At 40.6% G+C, this 11,663-nt stretch overlaps 1 pseudogene across 1 annotated transcript in view; it reads right to left on the bottom strand.

The window, feature by feature from the left end:
• Window positions 1-232: 232 nt before the first annotated feature.
• The window catches only part of LOC147318090 (uncharacterized), a 34,337-nt pseudogene continuing 22,906 nt past the window's right edge, over window positions 233-11,663 (bottom strand). Inside the window, exon 4 of the transcript XR_015124301.1 lies at window positions 233-3,134. The product of XR_015124301.1 is annotated as an uncharacterized LOC147318090 (transcript). The remainder of the gene's footprint in view (window positions 3,135-11,663) is intronic.

Here is an 11,663-nt window from a genome sequence, read left to right as displayed (position 1 = left end):
AATCAACTCAAAATCCTCCCACACAACAGAACCTCCTCTATTCCTCGCTGGCTCCAAATCTCTCAGTGGAATGATCAGTGGTTCGCTATCTGTCACCATCAAAACACTCCACAAATCCCACGAATGATTCATTTCCTTATAAACCATTGAATCAGACACCGAAGCAGTTAGGCTCTAAATGAAGCTTCGGACGTCACTGATCACGTGACTCTGGCCAAACGAATCAAGCTTCGACACAGAGCTTCTGAAGCAGTGTGTCGATTTATTTGACACACGCACCGGAGCGTCAGCTTCAAGCCATCACTAGTTTTTGACAAACAGTTTCTTGTTTTTAAGAATTCATCAGAAGCTGTGGAGGGATGTACTTGAATATTTCGTTGAATTTTTTTATACAACGTTCCCACATCATCATAATAAATGTTGTTCCAGGTTCAACATTGCAAGTGACCAATCACATTGTTGTGAGTCCTCCTTTTGTCCCTTTGAAAAATACCGCCTTAAAAAAATCTACTTCACTTGCAAGAAGAGAAATGCTTCTGTCCGCCGATCCAGGAACTTGAATTCTTTGCATTTCAGGATACTTTTCTTTAATAAACGGTAAACATTATACATATTGTCCTTGCAGAGGCGGTTTCTCTTCTCACAAGTGAAGTAGATTTTTTTAAGGCGTTTGTTTTTGTTCGAGGTCGCGGATGACGTCAGGAGAAGGTGATTGGTCACTTGCAATGTTGAACCTGGAACAACATTTATTATGTTGATGAGGGAACAACACCAACACGAGGATATCAGATCATCTGCAAAACCCTCTGGTATGCACTTAGTTGATCAGAGGTTCATCCTACAGCAAGATAATGACCAAAAAACATAAGTCCAAGCTATGCCAGAACTACCTCAGGAAAAAAGAACAAGATAGTAAACACGGCTTGGCCTCCACAGTCTCCAGACGTAAACCCCATTGAGCAGGTTTGGGATGAACTGGACAGAAGAGTAAAAGCAAAGCAACCTACAAGTGCTACATTTACAGGAATTGCTGTAACACCTCCAATTGCTTATTTGTACTGTGCTTTCATTTCAGAGTGCAATGAGATATTAAACTGCACAATTTTCAATAAGAAAAATTGGGGTGTTCTAAATCCTGTGACCCGTAGTGTATATAAACCAAATGAACCAATGAAGAAGTATACAGTTATTGAGACCCCTGAGAATGTGTTACACCATAAAAACATAGCCATCAATACGTCTTTGAGAAATTAAGAAACATTAAGAAATTACATTGTGTTTTTATCTGCTTGAGCAGAGCTGAGCCGATCATTAAATCCCATACACAATTTCGCCATCCTGAATTTCTGTATTTTTACGTTTACATGAACTTATAAATTAATCTGTACTGGAGGTGTGATTGATTCCCAAAATGTTTGAGCCAAATTTCATGAAAATCTATCCAGTGTTTGTTGACTTTCAGTGTGAGCAGAAGTGTTGGACACAGGTAAGTCTGGCCTTGCTTTTACAATAGACTAAAAAATATGACAATCATCATTGCTTTTGTTTATAAGTTCTTGTATCAGTTCATTTATTTCTTTGTCATGTTTTTCCTCGAGGTCCTCCTTTTCCTCTGGATCGTCCACATGCTTCATTTCCTGTTCATGCTTTTTCAGTAGCTTGCGGACTCTTTTTGTGTTTGCCCTCTTTTTGGTGAAACATCTCACTAAGTTATTCATCTCTTCTTTGTGTTTTTTCATTTGTTCTTCTTTCTCAGCTTTTAGTGCTTTTAAGATGTCATATTGCTCATCTTCGGCTGTCCAGTCCTTACCTTCTAACTCTTTCATGCATTTCTCCCTGAATTCGTTGTATTCCTCTGCTTGTTTTCTGGCTTTTTCTTCAAATGTTTCCTTCATTTCCATCAGTTTTTTTCTCATAGTTTTCCTCCAGTTCCCTTTTCTCTTTTTCCCCCTTTTCTGTTAACATCAAATCCTTTTCTTTTACTTCTTTCTCAAGAACTTCTTTTTCCTGCTCATATTCTTTCAATTTGTTCATCATTTTCTGCTCCTCCTGTTGCCTCACTTCATTTTCCTGCTCTCTTTTCTGCCACCACTCTTTTTGTTCATTCTCCCATGCCTGCTGTTTCTCTTTCATTTCTGCTTTGCTCTGCTCCAGTTGTCTGTCAATGATTTGTTTTGATTCCAGTTCTTCTTTCATTTTTACTTCTAAATCTAAAAACCTTTGTTCCCAATCCCTACGCTGTGATTCTTCCTCTTCTTTCTTCTCTCTGTCTTCTTCATCTCTTGATTCTTGTTCTCTCTTTCTTATGGTAAGCTGTTTCTTCACTTTTTTAAGCTCTTTGTCTCTTTGTTTTCTTTCTTGTTCAATTTCTGTTTTCTGTTCTTCCATTTTGTTCTTCATTTCTTGCATTTCCTCCTCATGTTGTCTTTTAAGGTCTTCCATCTCTCTGTTTATTTCTTCCTCCTTCTCTTTCAGAATCGTCTCTGTTTTTTTCTGGATCGCAGCTTCAGCTTCTTGCAGCATCTTATTGGTGAAGCAACTTCCACCATTTCTTTTGACCATGTCATCGATCTTTGTTATCAGCTCAGTGACTTGTTTCCGGTTTTGTTCATCTAAGTTATTAAACACCTGGTATCTCTGCCCACAATCATCAATCAGCTTCTTAAAGGAATCATCAGATTTTGCAATGTAATCATGAATGGACTGCCCCTCATGTTCCAGTGAATCTCCTCTTGTGAAAAGAATGATGGTGAATTTTTCTGAATTCTTCCCAAAGCCTTCCTTGATAAGTTTTAATGCTTCCTTCTGTTCTGGTGTGATTCTCTCAGTCTTTAACACCAGCAGGAAGACGTGTGGTCCTGGAGCCAGAAGGCTGACACATTTCAGCATCTCCTCATTGATCTCTTCATGTGACAAACTGTTATCAAACAGTCCAGGAGTGTCGACCACAACAACAGGACGACCGTCCACTTCACCGTTTTCTTTCTGACAATGTTTGGTGACAGATCTGGGGTCATTCTCAGCTTTGAACGCTCTTCGTCCTAGAATGGTGTTTCCAGAAGAGCTCTTTCCACTGCCAGTCTTACCTAGCAAGACAATTCTGAGAGGCTCTGAGCTCTGCTTCTCTTCATTACCTGTGAAATAACAACACATTAGTTAAATTGCAGGACAGTCCAATAGATAATGTGGGGGTGAAAGCACAATATATTTTAGATGTCATTACTTTTTGTCTTTGTGTCTAAAGTTGAATCTAAAAATCAGTGCAAGGGATTAATGGGAGCTCCACGCTGCTTTTATCTCATTTTTTATTCAATTCCACCAGCAGCACCAGAAAAATAAAGAAGGAACACACGAAAATACAAAGAAGGAGGAATCCACAAGCAGTTTACACAATCCGCACTTAAGGTTGCTCTTAATGTAATTATTAAAAGAACAAACAACAACAAATCAAACATTAAACAAGATTATTGAATAATGGCTAGAAAGATGTAGGAGGATCTCAGGGGACACGAGGAATGTAAAAGAAAACAAAAACTGTTATTTTACGACCTAAATCTGCTACAGATAAACGTTGTGTCTGTCCATGTCAAAGAAAATCTTATGATCTTATAATTGAATTCTGTTACATTTAGTCCCCATTTTTCAATTACACTTTCAAATTCATCTAATTCAAAATCTTGCTTTCACTGTTTTTGCATTTTTTCTCCCAGCCAGTTAGCACCTAGTACACTGTCTTTATATTCATTTCAAGCTTTTACTGAATTTTTCAGGCCATGCATCTTTCCACCTTTTAATCTCCACTTCAAACAGGTTGCCACATCCAAAGACTTTACTTTCATGGTCGAGCACGCTGTTTGCTGTTTTGGGTTCTCCTTTCTGTCTAAGCTGAGCTAAGCAGGTTAAAATCTGCCAGGAGGCGGCCACGTCTGTTCCTGATTGTCTTCATCTTCTGCCAGTACTTAACAACCAACTCCAATGATCACTCTATGCCAATCTGGCTCTCTAGACTGGTAATCTGGCATCTCCTTGTTTCACCTGTGGTTTTCCCCCAGGACTCTCTGCCTGACCAAAGAGCAGCTTCATTTCCAGTGCTACTTATTAATCCCACTTGAGTTATTAAGTTAGAGATGGGCAGATGGAGCCTTGTGAAGGTTTTGAGGCTATTTCCTGATTGTTGCTCTGAAAAAGTTCAGAGCCTTAAAGTCAGACCTTACCAGTGGAATCGAATGGTCATCTGCAGCTATAGAAGCAACAAACATCCAAATGATTCACACAACTGGTTGATTTCAGTTCCAACACAAAATGAAAAATTCAGTCTTAAGCAGTTGTGTCTTCATTCTAAGAATAATTCCCCACACATGAAAGTGTTGATGTTTACCCTATGACACAACTCACCAGGGGAAAACAGACCAGTGGCTTCCTTTCAAGTTCTGAACCAGCTCTCTGGATCAATTCAGTGGATCTCTTTTCTGTGGACTCCTCAAAGCTAGCCCGCCTGTCCTCTCTCTCAGTGACCATGGCCCCAGGAATTCACATGGCTAAGTTCACCTCCAGTTACTCTGTGGCTTCATTTAATAAACCTTGTGAACTTTAAATGTGTCTGTTTTGAGTCCTACTGAAGAGTCCAGTTAGGTTTATTGACATTTTGGAAACAACATCATCAGCAATCTGATAATTTCCCACCGGTATCTTTCTTCTAGCTCTCTTTTCTTGTTTTGTCCCCTTCTCTGTCTTCCCTTTTGTTTCTCTGTATTCAAATCATAAATGAGTTAATTAACAGACACTGTTAGATTTGGGTACTTACACTGCTTCAGAGACACTGCCTTCGTTTATTTTGCTACTGATGGAGCTATAGTGCAGGTTGCAGAGACATGCCCCAGATAATGCCCCTTCTTATGCTGCCCTGTGAGATCAGTTGCTGTTGGGACTACAGGAGAGCCCCATAGCTCTGGCCTTGAACGTATGCAAGAACCCAAGGAGATTTTGCTGCCATATGCCAGGAGAAGCTGCTGCTGGATTCAGAGCATGGACATGCCCAATCTGAGGTAAATTGACATATGTGTAATAATGTATGTGGGCCCATTAAATCTGAGCAGGAAGCAACCTGGAGAGAGGTGCTAAACTGGAGATATTAGAGGATGTTTAGTCACAGATAAAAGGATTTGGGTGGCCAGAGCCCTGAGAGTGTTAAAGAATGGTAGAGTCCCAGTGCCAGCCTATAACCTACACTCCTATAATCAATAGGTCTACCAGAAGCTGGGTAAGATATACTGTGTGAATGAGTCAAATGTGCATGGCCCTGGTGACCTGAGTTTTTCCCTTTAAGCAGGCAGAGTCATGGACAATGTCGCCACCTCAGAAAACAAGGAATCGTCAGCAGAGATGTGCAAAATGACTAAAAGACTTGATCGGTCTGAGTCCCAACAGGGGAGCTGGTGTTAGGGAGAGGTGTTAACCCCTGCCTCCTACCAGGTCTGTGTGTAAGGGAGTTATGTGAGATAGTTGTGGTCTATGGGCCACATTTTGTCTTGGGGAGAAAAAAGGATGGAAGGAAGGAGGATGGAGGAAACTAAATCCTGTGCCGCACAAGGATGCTTTCCCCTTACCCCAAATAAGAGAGACACTGACCAAACTAACCCGAGCTGAGTGGTTTTCCACTTTTGACCTAGCCAGTGGACACTGGTAGATCGAGATGAACCCAAGTGAGAGGGAGAAGACTGCATTTACTGCCCCCATTGGGTTATTTGAGTTTGAAAGAATGTCATGTGGTCTCTGTAATGCTCCACCTACACTAGTCAAAAGTTTGTACACCCACTTCTTTAATGTTTATCTTTATTTTTACTACTTTGGACATTGCAGACACATACCAAAGACATCAAATATATAAAGGAAGATATTGGGAATTGTGTAGCAAAGAAAAAAATGATACATAACACTAAACATGTTTTATATTTTAAATTCCTGAAAGTAGCTTCTCTTTGCTTTGTTGGCAGCACTGCAAACCCTCGGCCTTCTCTCAGTGAGCTTCATGATGTAGTCATCTGAATTGTTTCACCTCACAGGTGTGCCAGTCAGGGTTCATTTGTGGAATTTCTCGCCTAAATGTGGTTGGGACCGTCAGTTGTGTAGTGGAAAAATGAGGTTGGTGCACAGCTGACAGCTCTATTTGACAACTGTTAGAATTCATGTCATGGCAAGACCCAAACATCAAAGTAAAAAGAAAAAATAGTGCATCATTATTTTAAGAACTGAAGGAGAGTCAGTCTGGAAATCTGCTAAAACTTTGAATGTGTCCCCAAGTGCAGTCGAAAAAACCATTAAGCGCTATGAGGAAACTGGTTCACATGAGGACACCCCAGGAAAGGAAGACCTCCTCTTCATAAACTGTTCAGACTGTGTGAATCAGGCCTTTATGGTCAAATAGCTGCTAAGAAACCACGACTAAGGAAAAGCAACAAGCAGAAGAGATTTGTTTGTGCTTTGCTGGTGACACTGTTGGGGATTTATTCCAAACTGAAGGCACACTGAACCAGCATGGCTACCACAGCATCCTGCAGCGACATGCCATCCCATCATGTGTTTTTCAACAGGACAATGAACCCAAACACACCTCCAGGCTGTGTCTGGGCTATTTGACTAAGAAGGAGAGTGATGGAGTGCTGATGGCCTCCACAGTCACCTGACCTAAACCCAGTGGAGATGGTTTGGGATGAGATGGAGCGCAGAGTGAAGGCAAAAGGACCAACAAGTGCTCAGCATCTCTGTGAACTCCTTAAAGACTGTTGGAAACCATTTCAGGTGACGACCTCATGAAGCTCATCGAGAGAACGCCAAGAGCGAGCGAAGCAGGAATCAAAGCGTGTTTGTAAGAATCTAACATATAAAACATGTTTTGAGTTATTTCACACATTTTTGTTTACTACATAAGTCCTTATGTGTTCATTCACAGTTTTGTAATTAGTTATGTAATAGAATGAGGATAGAAGTGGTGGAAATGAGCTTTCTCCAATGATTCGCTGGCCTCTCCTTTAGTGATAAGGTGAGGAGTTTGGCTATTCAGGAGGGGATCAGAGTAGAGCATCTACTCCACATCCAAAGTTGACTTGAGGAGGTTCGGGCATCTGACAAGGATGCCTCCTGGGTGAGGTGTTCTGGGCATCTCCCTGCAGCAGGAGGCCTGTGGGCAGGACATGCTGGAGAGATTGTATCTCTCAGCTTGCCTGGGAATGCCTTGGTGCTCCCCTGAATAAGCTAGAAGAGGTGGCCGGGGAGAGGGAGGGTTTCTCTGCTTAGGCTGCTACCTCCATGACCCAGACACATATAAGCGGAAGAAAATGGATGGGGTTTTTAATCTATTGCTGTTGACATGAATGAGTATAGTGTCAATCTTTGATTCTCCATTTATTTGGTTCTCCATTTTTATTTTAAGCCACAGGTAGGACCAGGATGAAGGCATGGACACCCTCAGGATCACAGAGGGAGATACACCTGAGCCAAGTTGAGGCTGTCATTTCTAGCATCTACACGGATGTTAAAATCACCCACAATAATTATTTTATCTGAGCTCAGAACTAAATCAGATATAAAGTCTGAGAAATCAGACAGAAACTCTGTGTAAGGCCCAGGTGGACGATAGATGATAACAAGTAAGACTGGTTTCTGAGTTTTACAGCTGGGGTGGACGAGGCTAAGTATCAGGCTTTCAAATGAATTAAAAGTCTGTCTGGGTCTTTGGTTGATTAATAGGCTGGTGTGGAAAAATTGCTGCCACACCTCCCCCTCGGCCTGTGCTTCGAGGTTTCTGGTAGTTAGAATGACTCGGGGGTGTTGATTCATTTAAACTAACATAATCATCCTGCTGCAACCAGGTTCCTGTAAGACAGAGTAAATCAATTTGTTGATCAATTATTAAGTCATGTACTAACAGAGACTTGGAGGAGAGAGACCTAATATTTAATAATCCACATTTCACTGTTTTACTCTTTGGTTCAGATGTGGATACTGTATTGTTCTTTCTTTGTAATTGTTTATGTTTAAGTTGTTTGTTGCTGGTTTTTAGTTTGTTTTTTGTCTGTTTGGGAGCTGACACAGTCTCTATGGAGATGGGTTTTTGGGGGGGGTAGCAGGAGGAGAGAAGCTGCAGAGAGGCGTGTAAGACTGCAACTCTGCTTCCTGGTTAGTGGTGTGTGTAGAAAATTTTTGTTGGGGGGGCCAGGTAGGGGCACAGATTTGGAGAAGGGTGGCAGATGTATTTGGCAGATAATGTTAAAAACAATTCTACCAGCCGTTAACCATAATTCAATAACCCTGTAAACCTAATAGCCGAATGCGCTTTTAACTCTTATTAGAATGAGATTGTAACCACTACGGTGCAAAGTTTTTAGATACTGCGTTGATAAAGTACAAGAGATACAATCAGTCAGTGTTTATTCAGCAGTCAAGGACAGCAATATTTGCATGGCATTTTTACTGACATGTAGTGCACATATGTTTTGGGCAAAAACATTTTTGAATATTAAAATATGAACATTTTTAACATACAATTGACAAATTAGCCAATGTAAAACTTTATGTGCCTGTTAAAAAAAGAAGATAATCTTCTCACAAGCTGGTGTTTGATTTTGAAACAGGAAAAAAGTGGGGAAACAACTGAAAAGACTAACATTTGAATAAAACCTGAAAGCAAGTAAATACTTTCTATGCTGTCTTATGGTAAACTTTGGTAATACTGATGTACAGAGATGGGCAGTAACGCGTTACTGTAATCTGATTACTTTTTTTCAAGTAACGAGTAAAGTAAGGGATTACTATTTCAAAAAAGGTAATTAGATTACCGTTACTTTCCCGTAAGAACGCTGCGTTATTTTTTTGCGAGAATGTCTCACGACAGTGACGTAAGCGAGTGCGCCGTTAGTGACAACAGCTGTGTGCAGATCAACAATGGATCACATATCGATTGTGGGAGAGAGTATGAGCGTGCAGCGTTTAAAGCGTGGAAGTACTGACCTTACTTTAAGGTTGATTCCATAAAAAGTGACAAAAACATTAGCGTCCGTTGTGCGTGGGAAGAAAACTTCTTTTTACAGCGAAAAAAACCCCCTAAACAAGCACCGAGTGCACAACGACGTAATGGGAACTTCACAGAGAAACTCGCGGATTCTTCAACTGACCGCAGCACACCTGCACCAGGGTAAACCTCCGCCTACCGCAGTCCTGCTTTACAGGTGAAAATAGAGCAAAAGGACCGCTGAGTCTTTGACTTTATTTATTTTCTGCTGTGTTTTACTTGCATCTATTTGAAAGACTGAGTGTAAACACAAAAAATATTTTATTTTATGTGCTGGAATGTGCAGAAAATAGGTTTAAATGTTAAACTAATTTATTCAAGTCAGAGAATGTTGCATATAATTAAATTTTTGCTTGATGCATAAAGTTAAAAGATTAAAATGTTAGGATGCCTGGGTCGTCGACCCAGGGTTTTTGAGTTTATTATATTATTTATACTTCCTAGTTTTTGGTTTCTTTGAGTTCTGTCTTATGGCTTATGTCTCTGTCTTCTTTAGTTGCTCTGTCTCCCCTATCACCTGCATCCCCTTGTCTAGTTCGCGTCTATGTGTATCTTAAGTTCCTATATCCCCGTGTTCAGTCAGTGTTTGTGTCTGGCCTCTTCCCACGTCTCTGTTCCCTTTTTAGTGCCTGCCCGTGAGTCTGTGTTATGTTTCCTGTTTTACTTTGAAAGTCCATGTCTGATGTTAATGTGTCTGGTTTTGCTTCCTCTTGTCTCGTTAGGCCTGATTTGTCCCAGCTGTGTTTCCCTCCTGTTACCCATCCCTGATTGCTCCCTCTGTGTATTTAAGCCCTGTGTTTCTCTGTGTCCATGTTGCGATCTACCGTTTTCTTAGCTGTGTGTTCTGCCATTTCTCTAGTTTAAGTTTGTTTTGAGTTTTTTCAGTTATGTTATATTTGGAGTACCTAATTAAAGCCTTTTGAGTTCACGTCTCTCCAGAGTCTGCACCTTGGGTCCTATTCCTGCCTGCACACAGCCACACCTAACATAAAACTGATAAAACAAGTTTAAAAAAAAGATACTTTTCCATTTGATTACATTTTGTATGATGGATTATGCAGAAAAAGTAGAATTGGGCTGAAAGATCTATTGTTTTATTACCTATTCAGGTAGTAAATCGTCTTTTTAAAAAGTAACTAAGTAATTAATTACTTTTGAAAATAAGTAATCGGTAAAGTAACGGGATTACTTTTTGGGGGAAGTAATCAGTAATTAGTTACTGATTACTTTTTTCAAGTAACTTGACCAACACTGGCTGATGATGAAATACAGTCAGCTGGCATGGTGACACTGCCAGTATTAACCTGCAGGGCTGGACTGGGACAAAAAATCGGGCATTTTGACTAAAGACCGGCCCACCAGGTATTAAAACCATAAAGCCTTTGAATGAAAACAAATGCTGTTGTGACAGTGATGTACAGTCTTGTTGGTATATGTATGATTTCTATACATTTTACATCAGATAAAAACTTTGGTTGTAAGATTCAGATAATTATTTAATAAAAGCGAGATATTTTAAATGAGAATAAGAAAGAAAAGTATTTCTTTGTGCCCACCTCTCCCTGTTAATGCCCTACCTGCCCCCCTGGCAACACTTTGCTAGACCCGCCCCTGCACAGTTACCAGCTGTTAGCTACATAAAAAAAGGATCCTGGTGTTATTTGTCTCTCAGAAACAGTTCATAACTTCCCTTCAACTCATCCATGTCACCTAAAAGGTAAACCTGTTTCTCCATCACAGCTCTGATGATTCAGTAAGGACATCTCCTGGTTTCATCTTCATGTTTCCCTCTCACCACATATCCAAACCGACATCATGACCAGCAGCTTTACAGCTGTGGCTCCAGCAAACATCAGCTGATGCTAGAAATTAATATTAAATAAATTCTAACAACAGCTGATCAAGCTTAAACGTGCTGCTGTTGTTTAGCGCGACATCTGCTGGTTTCCTGTTTCTGGCGCAAAGTGGGCGATAAACAAACAAGGGAGAAAAGCCGATCAGCTGATCATTGATCAGTTTCATGATTGAAGTAGAAACAGGAGAGGGGGGGGAGAGAATGAGAGAAGAAGAGGCAGCTGTGCAGCGTAACGACAGAATAACTCCAGCTTGGTGTCTTTTTTTCATTATAGCTGAAGTTCGGGACAAACTGCGTCTCTTCTCAGCTCAATACGAAACGTGTAATATTTTCTCTGAATGAGGGACCATTCAATTTTTTAAGGAGCCGAAAACGTTAGAGCCCTTGTGCAAATATGTGATGTCTTTATGAATCAAGCAGATATTTGAAGTTTACACAGCATCATTGTCGCATGAAAATATCTTAAAAGTTTCTTTTCTGACCCAGAAAGAGTAATATTTCAAACTCCGCCACTCTGTGTTCCTCCGCCACTGCCTCGTTTGAGTTTTGGGCGAAATGGATTCTGGGATATTGGATTTCGTCATTTCGAGCTGATTGGAGACCAAAACAGCATCCAAGTCTGTGATTGGCTGGTTTTGTGGCACAAATGTAACAGTGTACAGAAAGAGTTGAGCGCGCACGGGCAGAAATGTTGAGAGCGCGAGCAACACATTGCGAGCGAGCACAAATGCAAAAACTGAG

The sequence above is a fragment of the Aulonocara sp. 'chitande type north' Nkhata Bay genome, linkage group LG12 (assembly GCF_057382095.1).
Source record: "Aulonocara sp. 'chitande type north' Nkhata Bay isolate Kocher_YH1m ecotype deep benthic linkage group LG12, A_spYH_male_GT1.1, whole genome shotgun sequence".
NCBI classification, from domain to species: Eukaryota; Metazoa; Chordata; class Actinopteri; order Cichliformes; family Cichlidae; genus Aulonocara; species Aulonocara sp. 'chitande type north' Nkhata Bay.
This window is presented reverse-complemented; position numbering and strand designations above follow the sequence as displayed.